This window comes from Onychomys torridus, chromosome 5 (genome assembly GCF_903995425.1).
Source record: "Onychomys torridus chromosome 5, mOncTor1.1, whole genome shotgun sequence".
Lineage (NCBI taxonomy): Eukaryota > Metazoa > Chordata > Mammalia > Rodentia > Cricetidae > Onychomys > Onychomys torridus.
In genome coordinates, this window is record NC_050447.1 from 105,895,730 (window position 1) to 105,913,885 (window position 18,156).

General features: G+C 39.4%; 1 protein-coding gene across 2 annotated transcripts in view; it reads right to left on the minus strand.

The window, feature by feature from the left end:
• Nucleotides 1–18,156, minus strand: part of Gmds (GDP-mannose 4,6-dehydratase) — a 575,398-nt gene that overhangs the window by 275,474 nt on the left and 281,768 nt on the right. The gene's annotated exons all lie outside the window — the stretch shown is intronic.

An 18,156-nucleotide genomic window follows, 5' to 3' on the forward strand; every position in this document is an offset into this window, starting at 1 on the left:
ACACATGCTCTTAACTCTTGAGCCATTTCTCTGGCCCATTTGTTTATTTAGTATTTTAATGTGGTTGCCAGAAGGTTTTCTTTTTTAGTACTAATAATACTAACTACTATTGATAGAGATCAAACCCTGGGCCTTCCAAAAGCTAAGTATGCATTTTACTGCTGAGTTACCACACAACTAGACTATGTAGCATTCCCTACATATTCTACACAGCAAGAATGTAAAACTATGTACCTTATATATGTAGCTTAAATTATATTTCTATCAGACTGTACTTTAATTAACATCTTTCATCCAGTGATGGAAACAAAAATAGATGTCAGCTTCCAATAGTCCAGAATAACTGGCGAAAGTTGTGGGAGTGGATGAGGGGAGATGGTATCAGGCTATATAAATTCTTTGTCATTCAGGAATTGTACAATGTTAGAACATAAAAATATACTCTGATGGGTGATACTGCTCTGTGAATATGTTTTGCTCTGGTTGGTTGATAAATAAAATGCTGATTGGCCAGTAGGCAGGCAGGAAGTATATGCAGGATAAACAGACAAGAAGAATTCTGGGAAGAAGAAGGCTGAGTCAGGAGACGCCAGCCCGCCATCCAGGGAGCAGCACACAGGTAAATCCACCCAACACATGGTGACATATAGATTTACAGAAATGGGCTGAGTTCAAGTGTAAAAGCTAGTCAGTGGTAGGCCTGAGGTATGGCTGAGCAGTTTCAATTAATATAAGCCTGTGTGTGTTTACTTGGGTCTGAGAAGCTGCAGGACCAATGGGTGAGAGAGATCTGTCCTGACTGCGGGCCACAGGAAAACTTCAGCTACAATACTCTGTAGCAAAGAGTACTACAATCTGTAATAGGTATTTAAAAATATCATTTATTTCATAATGCCTACATGGAAAGAAAGGCTGTCTCTTAAGCTGAAATTGTATTTTTAGACTATGAATCTAAAATTACACAGAAGTCTAGCACCTAACTCTGAAGAGGGCTAAATCAAAGTGGTTTTTCTGAAGCAGAATGAGTGGCAGCAAAAAATTGAGTACCCCAAATCCTGCTGGAGGGGCACTCCTCATTACAGAACACAAGCAGCCCACACAACCAATGACACCTCCACATTTACAGTTCAAGAAGAGAGCAGGTACTAAAATGGAAGATTATGATTCTACAAACAGATAATTTATGGAAGTATGTACTTATTTACATTACATTCACCTAAAACACCTAAAAAACAAAAACAACCAACTACATGATTAGGTTGATCCTTGCCGGGAAATATGGCAGTTTTTCTTTAGAACAGTTAAGTATTTAACTTTAAAGGTTTGATGTAGCTAGAGTTTTCTCCAGTCCTGCCCAGCCCCACAGATCCCACAATGCTTATAAAATAATCACTCAGATGCTTATATGACTTTAACTGCTTGTCCATTAGCTCAGGTCTACCACTGTCTACCTCTTATACTTAAACTCAGCCCATTTCTGTTAATCTATATGTTGCCACGAGTTCCGTTGCTTTACTTGCTGCCTTTACATTCTGCTCCCTGGACGGCAGGCTGGTGTCTCCTCCCCTCAGCCTTCGTTTTCCCAGACTTCTCCTCTCTCTTTGTCCCGCCTATACTTCCTGCCTGGCTACTAGCCAATCAGCATTTTATTTATCAATCAATCATCCACAGCAGTTTGCTACAGAAAAGATAGTGTAATGGTATTTGTTCTGCCCATGACCATGGGCTATAGGGACGAAGGAGGTGGTGCTTCTTGCCACTGTACGTGACCTCCTAAAGGGAGAGGAGAAAGGAGTCATGTGGTCCTTTCCTTATTGTTGTATTGTACATATATTTCTACTCCTGTTCGCAGTATTTTGCATATGGAGCTCCAGGAGTCCAATTGTAGAGAAAGAGGAGGGACTGTAAGAGTGTGAATTGTTGAGACCAAGATTGGAAAAAGCACAGGGACAAATAGCTAAACTAATGGAAGCACATGAATTATAAACCAAAGGCTGTGGAGCCCCCAGCTGGATCAGGCCCTCTGGATAAGTGAGACAATTAAATAGCTTGATCTGTTTGGGAGGCACCCAGGCAGTGGGACCCAGACCTGTCCTTAGTACATGAGCTGGCAGTTTGGAACCTTGGGCTTACACAGGGACACTTTGCTCAGCCTGGAAGGAGGGGACTGGACCTGCCTGTACTGAATACACCAGGTTTAAATGAATCCCTAGGGGAGTCTTGGCCCTGGAAGAGATAAGAATGGAGGGGAGGGACTGGGGAGAAGGTGGGGGCAGGGGCGGGAGGGGGGAGGACAGGGGAACCCATGGCTGATGTGTAAAATTAAAACACAAATATAATAAATTTAAAAAAAGGAAAAAAATTATATTTGTCATACTGTATGTATGTTCTACCTCTGTTCAGGATATTTTGTATATTGATACATATTAAGGATATTGTTGTTATATTGCATATTGCACTATACATTTCTAACCCCATTTAAGATATTTTGTATATTGTCACATTTTTTAGGTCATTGTCCTTATACTGTACATCTGTTTACAGACTGTTTACTTTGTTAATGTGAAGCCTTAGTCCTTAGGTTATTTAGGTAGAGAAGACTTACAGATTTATAGTCACCCATGCTTGTCACTTAGATAGTTATGTTAGTTAGGTTCTCTGGACTTACAGAAACATATGTCAGATGGATAGGTAATCTTCAAACCCTTCATAGATCTAGAGAATTTTTGGCATTTAAGTGTTTTGATTAACTTAGAATTCTGTTGACATGAGACATGATTGCTCCTGGCATCACCGATTGGATCTTGAGAGAATGTTGGGCTTCTAAGACATTTCCGTTTGAAAGTTTGTCTTCTTCTTGGCACAAAATGACCTACTGGGCAAAGAACTGCCCTTGCCTCAGACTGCTGACAGTATGAATGCTGTCCTTTCTAGATGAGAAGGACACAAGGAAAAGCAACTACTGAACCTTGCCAAGAGAGGGTAAGATGGTCTCTTAAAAATCCTGCTTCTGAAAATGATCTGTCAGATAGTCTAGGCTTATAGCCAAATTGGATGCCCAATGATGCTGAGAATTTTAGGTGACTGTCTAGGTTTCCAGCTGTCTCTGTCTATTCTCGCAAGAATTTTAGAAATTCCTTGTTTGCATTTTCCATTTTTTTATTTACTATGTTCCTTCTCAGGTCTTCAATGGAGTTGAAGACTAGATAGTTACAGTTACAATCTTCTTGTATCTTAGCTAGAACATATTAAGTACTAGAGTTAGAATATTCAGGATAGTACAGCTATTGGAGTAATCTCGGTAATTTGCCATTTCTGGACATTTCTGGACATTTAGCAGGTTTTTCTTGTTTGATGTTGTTCTTGTTGGTTGTAGTTTCATTTTTGTTTATGTTATTACCCTTTGTTTTTCATGGACAATACTTGATAATTATTCTTATTGTATACAGTTTTCATTAAGTTTAGAACCTTCTTATTTAGACAAAAAAGGGAAATGTAGTGGTATTTGCACTGTCCATGATCTTGGGCTATAGGGACAGAAGGAGTGGTGCTTCTTGCCATTGTATGTGACCTATTAAAGATGGCTTTAAGCTTTCAAGGAAAACATAGATGACTAGGTATGTAATTTAATGGTATAGCATTTGCCCTGGGTTTCTTCCCCAGCATCCATTCCAAAAGAAAAGAAAAAAGAAAAAAAAATCTATCTTTGGAAATCAACTGATCAATTAAATTACAAAAGGCACTTTCTTTGCTCTATTCCCTGGAAATGGCTTACAACCCTTCTATTTTGTGCATAGCTGGTTTGACTTACTTCTGTATCTTAGTCACTGAAACACCTCTCTAGAGGGATCTAATATGAGATATTCTCCCATAGCCTGGACAGTCAGAGGCAAATGGGGTCTGGGACAGTTTTGAAGCAAAAAAAAATTAGCAAGAATTGTACACCTACACTTGATGTGGATCATAGGAGAGTAGACTATGAGAGGGTAGCATTTCTAAAAGGAATCATCTCTGTAAGCATGTTAACATCTCACAGAAAACAGCAGGCAAAATGAGAGTTGTTTTATCTTTGGACCATTAATACAAGATGCTGAGTCAGGCCACTTCTCCAAATACCTACAACTAAAAAGGAATTCTCAAAACAAACAAATAAAACAACAAAAACAATCAAACAGACAAAAACCTGGAATATTAGGTATACCCTCTGGGTTTGAAGAATATTTCCCATCCAAAAGTAAAAATTTAAGCACAAAGAGACAGAAGAAGTGGTCATTTAGCTGATAAGTATGTTTTGTATCCTGGTTTGTGTTATAGCTAGGAAACAGGAGAGTAAACATACTTTTCTATTTTAACTCCCTTTTGCTAGTTCTTTTCTCCTCTTTAAAATAGATGAAATTTGTCAATAGGATGAACAGAAATCATGAGCACATGATATGCCTTCTATACCACACTGGCTTATGTTCAAGGGGAAAAAAATAATAGCCAAAGAGGATGTTGCCACGTGCATATAATAATGGCATGCACTATTCTGACTTGCAACATGAACTGAACCATTAAAGTATTTAAGTGTTCCTCATTAACTTTTATTAGCTTTGATTTTTAACTTTATTCTTCCCTCCTAAAATTAAATCTGAGCGTCCTCTCCAACCCTGCCCATATCCAAGCAGCACTAGGATTAAGTAGAGTCTTCACAGGATCGCAGACTAAGTAGGCAATAGGGGAAACAGTACCTCAAATAACTGAATCCTTTGATACCAAATTTATTTCAAAGCTTCTACTCCCTAAAACTTTCTCTAAAATGTACAAGTTTTAGGTTCTATTTAAACAGTTTTAAGTACCATTCTTGGTAGAATAAGAGCTTTCAAAGACTATCACTTTGGCACTTATCATTCTATTGTTAAAAGCAAAGATCTACTTAAAGGCAGGGGAAGGCCTCCATTTTACAGGTCTTCCTATGTGACAGGCACAGGGGCAAACACTATCCATTCATTATCTTGCCCAACTTTAAGTACAAAAATTATAAAACACATTCTTCACTGGGGATTTAGCTTGGAGGTAGAACACTTGGTCTGGTGTGCTCAACATCCTAGGTTTCATTCCCAGCAAGAACAACAAAAAGAATAGCCTTTCATCTGCCCTATAGTTGAATGAGCAAGGGAGAGACCCCCCACCACAACCTGTGGCAGATGGGAGAGCTAGGCCTGAAGTCATGAGAATGGGAGAGCTGGCCTGGCACCTCACCTGCTGCAGCATTCTGGAAAGCACAAGCAGGCCCTGTACCTTGCATGAGCAGCACAGTAGAGCTGACCTGATTGGTGGGGGTGGGGGTGAGGGGGTGAATGCATAAGCCTGCCTGAGGTTTGGAGAGTGGGAGAGCTGGCCCAGAACCCCTTATCTGCCCATGTGGTGGCAAGGATGAGGGAAAGATGCCCTCCCCGCTCTTGTCCCTCACCACCTGTGCAGTCTAGAGTTGACCCTGACTCTCACCAGCTGTGACGCTCTGAAAAGTGAGTCCTGCATCTCAAGTAGGCAGCACAGTAGAGTGGACTCTGTTGATGGTGACTTAGTGGTGTGGGTGAGATTTTTTTTCCTTCACAGTCTGTGGCAGTTAGGAGAGATGGCCCTGAGGTCAAGCAAATAAGAAAGCTGGCCCTATCTCTCACTAGCTGCACCATCCAGAAGAGTGGCCCCTACACCTCACCTGGGCAACACAGTAGAGCTGGCTCTGGTGGTGTAGGTGTTAATGATCCAGCCCAAGGGTGTGAGAGCAGGAGAACTGGCCCTGACTCTTGCTGCTTACTGCATAGGGTAAGCTAGCCAGGGTGGTGAGGATGAGGGAGAGCTGGTGGGCTGACCAACCCAACCACCACCCAGGCCCAGAACCAGGGCTATGAGTTGGCCACCCCAACATCTACCCCATCTAAGATCTCCTGAAGTACATGAAGGGGCTGGTCCTGCAGACCCAAAGCTGCAGGATCTCCACGACACAGGACAGTAAGAGGATATCCAAGAAGAGTTCCAGTGTGGTCCCAGTATCTATAGTGTAGCAGAAACCAGAGGCCTTGAACCAGACCAATGACTCATTGCAATGAACACTTGAAAGTAAAATTAATGGACTAAAGGGTATATTGTGTGCCTCACTATGTTACACTACCAGTTTCCATTTTCTTTTTTTTCCTTTCTTCTTTTCTTTTAAATTTTATTATGTTTTATTGTGAGGTGGATGCGAAGGGATAGGGAGATGAGTGGATCGAGATTCATAATGTGAAATTCACAATAAAGAATAAATAAAAAGTTAAATTAGAAAAAAAGAACAACAACAACAACAACCCCAAAACTTCCCTACCCAATACCGATAAATGTGAACTCTAGAATGTATTTGTTATGAATCAGGGAGGGGAGGGCAGAAGAGAGAGAAAAAAAAAAAACTCTTTGTGTTTGTCTTTAAAACAAAGATGCTATATTAAAATACAGCATTTCATAAAATGGAAAACAAGGGTCAGAAAAATTCAGTATCTGTGGAACACCACAACACAAAATTATAGACTTGTAACTGTGGTTATACTTTTTTGGAAATAAGTCAAATGATCAGTTTATCTTTTCTGTGAGAAATGAAGAGCCAAGCAACACTACAAACTGCTTTTTAAAAGGATTTATATGTATGTGTGTCTTCATGTGAGTATACACATACGTGTGGATGCCTGCAGAAGCCAGAAAAGGGCACCAGATTCTTTAGAACTGCAGTTAGACATGGTTTTTGGGAATCAAACTCCTGTCTTCCAGAACAGCAGCCAGCACTCTAAACAGCCATGCCATCTCTGCAGGCTCACAAACTGTATTTGAAAATTAGGTTTATCTTACTTGTCATATAGAAGGTAGACTCTGTAGAATCCTTTCATTATATAATTTGCATATTTTTTGTTATTCATTTTTAATTCCAGCCTTTATTGTTAACGGGCCCTAGTTCTGTTCCCAGTATGCACACTGGGTAGCTTACAACAGTCTATAACTCCAGCTCCTGGGGGATCCCATATCTCTGGACTCTGTGGACACCTGCACATGTGTGCACATACCCACAGACAGACAGACAGACACAACATACACACATATGTATAATTAGGATAAATATTAAAAAGATAATATACATTATAGCAGAAATCTTCTCCCTTAAAGAACAGAACAAACAGTGTAATTCTTTTTGAAAAGACAATATTGTAGTTACAGGGGAAAAACAGAATACTATGTGAAGAATGACAATTTCCACCTTGGAAATATTTTAAAGGAACCTGTAGTGTAAGTTCCCATCACTGCAGTTGAGCTGCAAGACCACCAGTGTAACACCAGCTCTCAGAAAGCCGCAGGGTGGCCTTGCAAAAGTACACAAAGCAGCACAGGAACAGGAAACAGGCCAGATGGTTCTGCTGAGAAAGCATTTTCCCCCTGTATAAATCCAAAAAAGTACTAATAGGTCAAATACAAAAATGCAAAGAGAGTAAAATAGAAATCTAGAAGGAGATGTATATAAATGAAGTGCAGTTGGTTTTACATTGTGTTATAATCTACCTTGATAAATACATGTTAAGTGAAGAAGTTACACAGTAGATTAATCCCATAAATAGGTCTGTGGTTCTGTTGACAGAAAAAAGGCTACTGATGATGCTATGTGGGTGTTCATGCAATGAATTGAAGCTAATATGACTGAACTTCTGCAAATGTCCTGAAAACATTTTTTAGGTAAGCCTTTAAAGATTTATTTTTATTATTTTAAGTACATGTGTCTGTCTGTGGGTATATATGCCCATGACTGCATGTGCCCTCTAGATCTAGAAGACTATCAAATCTCCAGAAGCTGGAATTACAGGTGGCTATAAGCTACCTGGCATGGGTGCTAAGAACTGAACTAGAGTCCTCTGCAAAAGCAGTAGGCACTCTTAACCATTGAGCCAACTCTCCAGCCCCACTCCTAAACATAAATCAATAATTAAATAATATTTTCTTTTTTCATTTTTAGAAATTCTGTGCTAGCATGTGATACTGTGTATGGGTGTGTGCACATGTGTGCTGGTGTCTCCACAGGTCAGAGGCACTGGATTTCCTGAAGCTGGAGTTAAAAATGAGGCTGCTGGACATGAACGGTAGGAACAGAACACTTGAGTTTCTGCAAGGTGAACCTTTGAATATAGTCTGAAGTAACTACAGTGTGCACTCTGGCTTCTTTCACAGTGTATAAAATTTGATTATTTCCCACTAAATAAAGTCTATAGGCAAGACCACCCCCAAACCAGAAATCTCAGTTGGTTTCTTGGTCGGAAAAGCATATGCACAAGGCTCCCCTAGTCTATACCTGTGCCATACAAGGCACTTGAACTTAGGCAAGTATCTCCTAGGGCACTTGGTTTTGTGTGTACAAACTCCCTGTATCTCTTGGAGAACACTCATCCCATCTCTTCAATTAGAATCTGTGGAGCACAACACCTGGCTGCCTAGATGCCCCTCCAGCAGATTGGCATAAGACATCCAAGTGGCTAATGAAATCCTTGAGCAGGCAGTTAGAGCTCTGTGTCCTTTGTTGCCCTGACCCTGGCCACATCTGACTGCTGGGCCCAGGTGGAAAGTGCATAGGGACAAAAAGAGTTACTGTCTGCCTGTGCTCACAGAAGGCTTGGAATGATTCCAAACACTCAGCTCTGGCGTCTCTGAGGCATGTACCCACCACTAATTGCCAACTCTTGGAGATCATGCATGCATCTAATGAGGCAATCGTGACAACCAGTCTGAATGGCCATTGGAAACATCAGATTGTGAAAATCTGTTTTATTGTAAACCAATAGTAGCTCTGAATAATGAAAATCTATACTGTCAGCAGAGGAGGCTAGGAGACAATATGCAAGTCTTCTTTGGTGTCTGAATTAAGACAAACCCACGAGGCTGATCTGGTAGGGGGCTGTTGACTTAATCAGGCAGTCATTAATGAGCAGAATACCAGGGTACTATGAGGGCACTGGGTAGATAAAAATGAGGATTAGCCAGAGGACCAATGAGGAAACAGTGAGTTGCTTGGGTAAGTTAGGGGAGCAGGATGAAAAGAGATCTATTTCTAAGAAAGATCAAGAGACAGCTCAGGGCTGACCATGAGATATCCCAGAACCTTAAGAAAACACTGATAGTAGGGCACAGTGACAGTCCAAGGAGTCCACAGTCCATGTGTACAGCCCCATTCAAGGAAGCAGAAAGGCTGGGGTAGTTGGAACAAAACTCCAAAGAAGCATGGTGGTCCTGGTCTAGGACTCAGAATGCCAAGATACATCTTGGAAAGATGACACAGCGGCAGGTGTGAGAACATACCAGGAAAAGGGCAGACAGAGTTCAGTAAGGTCTACTATATGAAGCACAGAAAGGGGCTACCTAGTGACTTCTGTTCTTTGTCTTAGTTCTGGGCTTGAGTGGGAAAGAAGGACAGTATCTTACAAGACTTTTGTGAAAACAAAATTAAAATGGTAAAGTGCTTTAGTAGTTTACACAGTGAACAGTAACCTGTAACATTTTCAAGGTCATGACAAGCTGAGTGAATATTTTAACTTAATGGTAGCTCAGATCTGGGAAGGGTGTTCCCCCTCTCCTTCCCAACATACACAACCTGCACCTGAGGAGCAAACCAAGGGCATTGTGCTTGCTAGGCAAGCCCTCTACCATTGAGCTAAACCCCCAACACCAAAAGGTGTTTTCTGAGAAGCAAAGACAATAAGAACTGGAGTTGTTCACAAATGCAGGAGTGGGAAGGAATTCTCTGCTGCTCAAAATTGGCTGCCTAACAACCTCTGAAAAGTTCAAGAGCCGCACTGAGAACCCCAGGTCCTGCAGGTGTGAGAACTGTCGGAAAAGACTGAGTAGACTGGAAAAGACTCTGAGTAGACGTGTCTATCCGACTCTGACTTGTGTAGTCGAGCCTTTTATTCACATAGGCACTTGAATTTCATTCTACATGGAAAGCACAGCTTCAGGAGAAAGAAATAAGTGAGTACCTGTATATAATACAATGTTTTGCATGCTGCTTATGGTCTGCTGAATCACCAAGGTATGAGGTAAGGCAGCTTACATTCAAATCACTGTCCATCCTGTCATAGATATCCTGCTAGGAGAGCAGGGCCCTAACACTCAAGAGACAGGGAGGGAGGGAAAAGCAAGGAAAGAAAGGAATGAAGGGAGACAGAAAGAGAAAATGATTTAGACACAGGAAGGAAAGAGCAACTAAGGACAGAGAAAATTCAGGGTCTAAGGAGTTAGGAGAGATACCACTATAGTGTCTAAGCCACTCTGCTTTCTTTGAGCCTCATAGACTTCTATGATCTTAGGGTCCTATGCCATGGCATACATACTAAAGCCAGAAACAGTTCTGTAATTCATCAGGGATAATTTTAATAGATGACTCACCAGCCTAAGCCAGTCAAGGATGCTGTTTCCCAAATGTCCTGACAGTTAACCTCAATGTAACTTTCAGCTCCACTGACAAAAGGCAATGGAATTTAAACTACCCTGGCACTTCTTGAACCTTCTTCAGTGGTTTTGTTTTGTTTTGTTTTGTTTTGTTTTTTTAAAGATAACGATCAAATAAAATGAGTACTGCAAAACTTGTATTTCCTGTACAGAGGTGATATCTTCCTTAAATTATATGATTGTACAACTATTAAGCTAATACTGAAGAGGAAATTTCCTGTTTAGAATGTAGGACTTTGTCTTGTAACTTCTGGCTCTTCAAATTTTCAGTGATTCTCATTCCACTTCTCATTTTGGAGTTGAATAAGGGGGAGAACTTAGAAGGTCGGTGACAAAACAGGTAATTTTAAAAATTACTATAATTATTTGTATACCTAATAAAATGTATACAATTGTGCAATGGCCACCATCTAAAGTCAGTGAAGTATGCTGGAGACATGGTTAAATGGTTAAGAGCTGTTGCCGCTCTTGAGAGAACTTAGGTTTAGCTTCCAGAAACTAAATGGCAGCTCACAACCATCTGTAACTTGAGTTCTAGAGAAGTGATCCCTTCTTCTAGCCATTGTAGGCACTAGACACACATGTGATACACATATCCATGCAGGCAAAGGCTGAAACAAATAAATAAATACTTAAAGTCGGTGAAAAGAAACTTTGAAATCTTACCAAGATAGCCCAGATACCCAAACTGGACCTGGAAACCAAGAACTAAGAGTCAGGAGACAGGAATGAATGCCAGCACAGGCACCAAGCAAAGACTTGAGTGAAGGAACGGCAACTTCTCAAAGCACCAGCCTTTTTGCGGGTGTGCCTGTCCTAGGCAGAGTCAAAGATTTCTTGGGAGAAAGCAAATGCAAAAGTGTAAATCACAGAATATCGAAAGCCAGGAGTACAATATTCTTTTTGGGTTTAAGAAAAGATCTGAAGAGAATGTCCTGTATTTATGTTTAAACTTGAAATATAAGATAGAGTTACAATCAGCAACTCATTACTGACATAAAGGAGACACTGTATGAAGAGAAAAAAAAAAAAAAAACAACCATGAAACTACTGGGATCCTAATGTTTGTCTTTTCCTGATGAATAGGAGGTAGGTATTACAGTGCCATGTGCTTGGTGGCTAGAGGTGGGAGGCCACAGTCATCTGCCTGGAATGCCTCCTGTCTCCTCCAACACAGGTGCCCAGCCACCATCATTATGTTCTGTGAGTCAGAGGCTCACAGAGGAAGTGAGACTGGTCTTCTCAATGTGTAGGAGTCAAGCAACCAGCAGGAAATGAGGTCACACCCACCCAAACCTATCCAATACTGTGGAGTGCTCTCCTTTCTTCTTCCTGTACAGCCTTCTTTGCTTTTTTACCCTCCTGTGAAGGAAGTCTGAAAAAGAACTCTTTAGGGTTCCAGGGAAGTAGCTCTAAGGTCCAGTGCATATTCAAGCACAGCAAAGCCCTGGAGTCCATCCCAAGCAACTCACACACAAGGATCTGTGAGCACAAAGTCATGTTTGTTAAAAAACAAAGCCCCTTGCTGGAAGGTGGCCTGCTCTCAAATCTTGTGTGTGAGAGTTAGTAAAAGATGAGAAGGGAAGAAACACAAAACTCTAAAGATTCTCAGTAACCTGCAATAGAAATCTGTGTCTAGCTAGAGGGAGTCTCCAGTAAATGAGACCCGTAGAAGCTGGGCTAGCCCATCAATAAAGAAGGTTCTAAAGTGCCTCATGCCACATTATCAGATACAGGAGATGCTGGGTTTCATAAGTAAGTGCTATTTTTTAAATTTATTTTACTTTTGTAAATTAGGGCCAGTAGAGCTTTCATTTTTATATTTTTGTCTACTCAGATAACATATTAAAAACAAGAATATAGTCTAATAGTTGAATCTAAATTTCAATTTTCTACTGTTAGAAGAAGCTGGCACAGCATGAGAGCATATAGTTAAAATGGCATTTTTTTTTACAGCATGTCATTGAACTCATTTTGCTGGAATCCTGAAAATCCATCATACTCACCAACAAAAATGTGTTCAAATCATGTTCAGTGAGTGGGAAATACCTTAGAATAAAAAAATACCTACAATAACACACATCTCATATGTATATCTCATTTTTATAAAATTTAAAAGGGGTGTCAATTTAGAAGGAAATAATCACATATTTACTGGAATGTTCTGTACTAGGCAAGTTGGGTTTCAAATAAAGTTGGGATTCAAAATAAAGATGAGAAAGATTGAGGCCCTACCTTAAGGGTTCCCTGAGAAACAAATACATAGACCTAGGCCTATGGAAGACCACTGTGACCTCAAGTAAACCTTTAGGGATAATCTGTTATTGGACATCTTATGCTTATGCATAATTGGGCATGCATGTGGTGAAAACAAGATTCAATATGGAGAAAGAATGTACAAATAAGCAAAGGTTTACATGATCTCCACCTGTCAGTCCAAAAAGAGAATCACTTGAATTATGTCCTTAGTAACAACTACTTTTTAAAAAACAACATGCCCCAAACAATAATCCGGGTCCTTGAGTATCTTCGTTCTTGTGGCCCTGACCTTGCAGTATAGCCTGACATGCATTCTACAGCTTTGCTCTGAATAAAGTCTCACTGTTAAATTGCAATCTGTGTCAGCCTTTACTGCAATTTGTATTAGCCTTTATTTCAATTCTTTAAAGGAGAGGCCAGGAATCTAGAAATGTCGTCCAGACCCCAACCACCAATAAGAATGTTGTTGTTATGATCTCACTGAAAAGAAAAAGCAAAAGAGATGTTTCCTAGTGTAAAGTAAATAGGAGCAAAAAATAAAATACGTTTCTTTACTTAAGGGAATGTTCGGCTTAGAACATTTTGGTTTTGTGGGTTTGGATAAAAGGGCACAATTAACTGTTTGTATTAAAGGGTCCCCTGAGGCCAACCCCAGGATCCTAGGCAAAGCGTGGGCACTCTAGTGTCCAGAAAGCAACAGGGCAGATCCCTAAACCTCCCTGCCAGGCTCCATGAGGACACACCATGTAATTTAGGTAAATGATTTCCTGCAATAAAGGTGACCATAATTAGAATAAAGCCAAATTGTGCCTGACAATGAATTTAAAACAGGGATTTTGCCTTTTAGTTTTTGTTGCGGGGGGGGGGTACAGAGAAGGAAGAGAGAATAAGAGAAAGAGAGAAAGAAAAGGGAAAGGGAGAGAAAATGAGAGTAGAGAGAAAAGTAATTTAGAAAGACTCATTTATAGCATTTGTGTGTGTGTGTGTGTGTGTGTGTGTGTGTGTGTGTTGCACATGAATATAAAAGACAGTGTTGATTGCAAATACATTTTCCCCTTTCCACAGTGTACTAGTGTAAAACTTAAGCACTTAATGCTAATATTTGGTTATTTTCATAAGCAAAATTATCTGCAAGCTTAAGTGCTATTCTATGTGATGAAGATATTCCATGTAGAAGCAGATATAGAGATCCACATCTAGGCACCAGGCTGAACTCTGAGATTCCAGTCAAAGAGAGGGAGGGGGTATTATATGAGCAAGATCATGAAACCTCCAGAGACAACTGAACCAAGTTCTTGGGAACTCATAAACTCTAGACTGACAGCTGTGGAGCCTGCATGGGACCAAACTAGGCCCTCTGCATGTAGGAGAGAGTTGTGTAGTTTGGTCTGTTGGAGGGGCCCCTGACAGTGAGATCTATCCCTGGTGCATGAGCTAGCTTTATGGAGCCCATCACCTATGCTTGGATGCCTTGCTCAGCCTTGATGTAGGAGGGAAGGGGCTTAGTCCTACCTCAACTTAATGTACCAAGCTTTGTTGACTCCCCATGGGAGGAAGCTTTACCCTTTTGGAGGAGAGGATGGGGGTGAGTTAGAGGGAAGTGTGGGGTGGGTGGGTGGGAAGAGGGGTCAGAGGGAAAAATGTGGTTGGTAAGTAAAATGAATAAAACATTAAAAAATCCATCTACATTGTACAAATAACCTACTAAAATTAAGGAGCTTTCATTCATTCATGGAAGGAAGTAGATATCAGGCGAGTGAAACTGGGAGTAGGGACCTAGGAGAGAGATGAAGGCCAGTGGAAGGTCAGGAAGAGGAAGTGGAGAAATCTCTTGTACACAGGGAATGTGACTATACCATCTAAGTGTAAAAAGAACTTTTAACACATTTTTTCTGGAGATTAATATTGAGGACCAGAACCACAGTTCTCTTTAGTATAACAGGTCAGGCCCATGTGTAATGGTATGACAACTTGTCTCATCAATGGGAATGGCTAGAGGGCAGAGAACAAGTAATGTTAAATGCTATTCATGAGAACTATAAATGTCACTTAGAGTTTCCATAGGCTCTGTGCCTACAGTATCGGCAACTCCATTCCATGTGCTTTTCTATCCCCTTACACTCACATGTGTATACATGGACACCCAGACACATACTTCAAGAACTGCTTTTTAAAGTTTCTCATGCATCTGTATTTGTATATGCATTGTGGTAAGTGTTCAAATGTATCTGCATATGTGTACAGATGTGTGTGGAGGCCAGATGTTGACATCAGGTATTGAATTCAACAGTTGTGATTATAGGCACGTGCTGATCCTGCCTGGCTTTTATGTGGATTCTAGGGGTTCTGAACCCAGGTTCTCAGGCTTACACATCAGCACTTTATCAAGGAAACTTATCCTGAGTCCTGATTTTTAAATGTATTGTCATGTGCTTAATTTTATACGTTTAAAATCAGATAAAAATACATTCACCCTACAGTCACACATGGTGAATAATTCAGGTAAGAAATACAGAAGGACTATTTTTTTTTTTTTTTTTTACCAACACTATAACTAGATGGGCCTTATGCTTTTTGATTTGGGAGCAAGCTAATCCTAGGCCATTATTCCCAACCTAAAAACATAATACATTGAAAACTTCAAAGTTTTTTCCACACACTAGGATATAGCTCAGTTATTGAGCACTAGCCCATCAGGAGCAAAGTTCCACCCCTAGCAACACACATAAACACACAAAAACACACTATACCCAAATATCCCAAATATACTATACACATACCATACTTTTTACATCCACATGCACACACACCACATATATACATATATGTACTATACATACATACTATATATACATATATACACCATACTCTGCATATACACCATACATACACATGCAAACTCACACATACTATATACACAATACTCTGAATATATACACACATTATATATATATATATATATATATATATGTACTACATATACCATATTCTGTATATATACACATATTTAAAAACATATACCATACTCTGTATACACACACAGCACATACACATACTATACACACATACTATATACACTATACTCTGTACACACACACACATACATATACACATGCACACAAATTCACACACACTATATATAGCATACTCTGTATATACATATACTATATATATATATATATCTCCACACACAAACACACCATATTTACACACATTATATATACAGAATATTCTGTATACATACATTAATGTATATAAACACACACACACACACACATATATATATATATATATATATATATATATATATATATATACACACACACTATTTTCTGTATACACACATGCCTTCTATTGGAAAACAAAACCTAACTGCACACAAGGAACTATTAAATGCAGTCTTTGAAAAATAACCCAAGAACATATCTTTATTTAGAAGAATAGTATGGTTTCTATGTTTTTTTTCTAATAAACCAAACATTTCTAGAAAGACAACTTGAAAATGTCTTTTTTTGGGTTCTGGAAAAATAGTTCCAATCAAGGGAAAGGAACCATCTTGTGCTAAGAGCATACTTCTGGATACTTCCTGCCAATGAGGTATCCAGTATTTTCTGGCTAGAATTATGTTCCAGAAAATTTTATCAACACAGACCACTATCAGAGCTTATTAATCAAACTGTTATCAAAATGTTTATGTAAGCACATGGCACCACTTTATAGTGTATTATTAGGTATCTATACTTGCTTTTTTTGTTTGTTTGTTTAAAGGGTTACTAGGTAAAGAAAGCTTGGGTCCCTACCTCAAACTACATTGGCCATACAGCACAGTAAGATGTCATATATTTGAGGCAGTCATTCTAATATAAAAAAGTTTAACTTTGTATATTATAGCTTTCTTTTCAGTCTTATGTGGCTTTAAAGAAAGCATAGAAAATTGTGATTAGTGGCAATTAGAATTACAACCATGACATTTGTCAACTGAGTCTATGTTGAAGGAAATTAACTCAGTGGCTCCTTCTTTGACTATATTCCACCATCTTTGCTACAGCATTGACAATGGGAGTTGGCTTAAATACACTGTCACACTCACTATGAGCTCCTTCAAGTATTATGAAGGAAAGCAAACATGAAAACATACAAAGGGCTCAGTTTGGGGAACAGATAGAGTCCTGAGTGAATATGTTCTGTGGATGGGAGCACTATCATGTTAAGGACTTCAATGTTTCAGACACATGGGAATGGCAATACCATCCCCAATCTGTGTAGAGATGTTGACAGTGTGTATGTGAAAAATGTTAACTGGGAAAATGCCAATTGCAACTTCCCCCAGCATCTTCTTTGTAGATATTTATAGACTGGTTTGCTCCCCTACAGAGACCCCCTACCAAGATTAGCTAAACCTACCTCCTTATTCAGCTATATGTAATAACCCACATCCTTATTAATACCATAAACCTGCCTCTTCAATTTAGATATTTAAAACAAACATGATGAATTTCGAGACTGTTGGTTTCTTTCCATCAGACTGCACAGCCCATCCAATCTCAGCTTTTCCGTACATGTGTCTGTATGTCTGTCCTTTCTTCATGAATCTCAGCTCAGTCAGGTCAATCCCTAAGGTATGCAGGTAACCCCAGCCCAGAGAAATAGTAAAGAAAATAAAAACATGTGCACAGTTTCAGGGATCTAGCTATGTTTCATGAGAAATATGAAATATTGATAGCTTACATTTGCATAAATTAAGATTCAAAACTTCTGGCTATTAGCACTATGGTAATTAGTAAATAAAACTTTTTTAAATGCTATAGTATTTGGTGTTAATTATGAAATAAGGGTGCACAGCATTCTGCACACTTTAAAAAGTTTATGAAAAGGCAGTGGAAAAGTTGTAACAACTTATTTATTCTGAATAGATCATAATTCAATGAAGTTTTAACATTTGTTCTTCAAGTTGAAATGTATTTTGTCAACTTATATTATTTCTAAAGAATTTTGATCTAAGGGACAGGGCTGTAAGTAGATGTTAAAGAATCAGATCCAGCAACAGGAAATGACTATAAGTTGATATAAAAATGTTTATGAGGCAAAGGGAGTATGTATCATATTCTCAGCATCGTAGCTAGCTTTTTTTAGAGCCGTCACATCCTTTTCACAGATGAGTAAACTGAGGTATAGCTGGTGTGAGCAGAGCAGCAATTCACCTCACAGTTGGGACCTACCATGTTGAAACAAGAAAGCAACTGTTCTCTGCACCTAAATGTAAAACCTCTAGATTTACCAACAGTTTTATGTTCAATGAGAGGCACGGTGTGCAATTAATACGTGTAAATGAGGCACCAGCAGGACCTCCCTGATCTATACTTGCCAATAGGATGATCACCTATGAAGAAGCACTTATTTCTT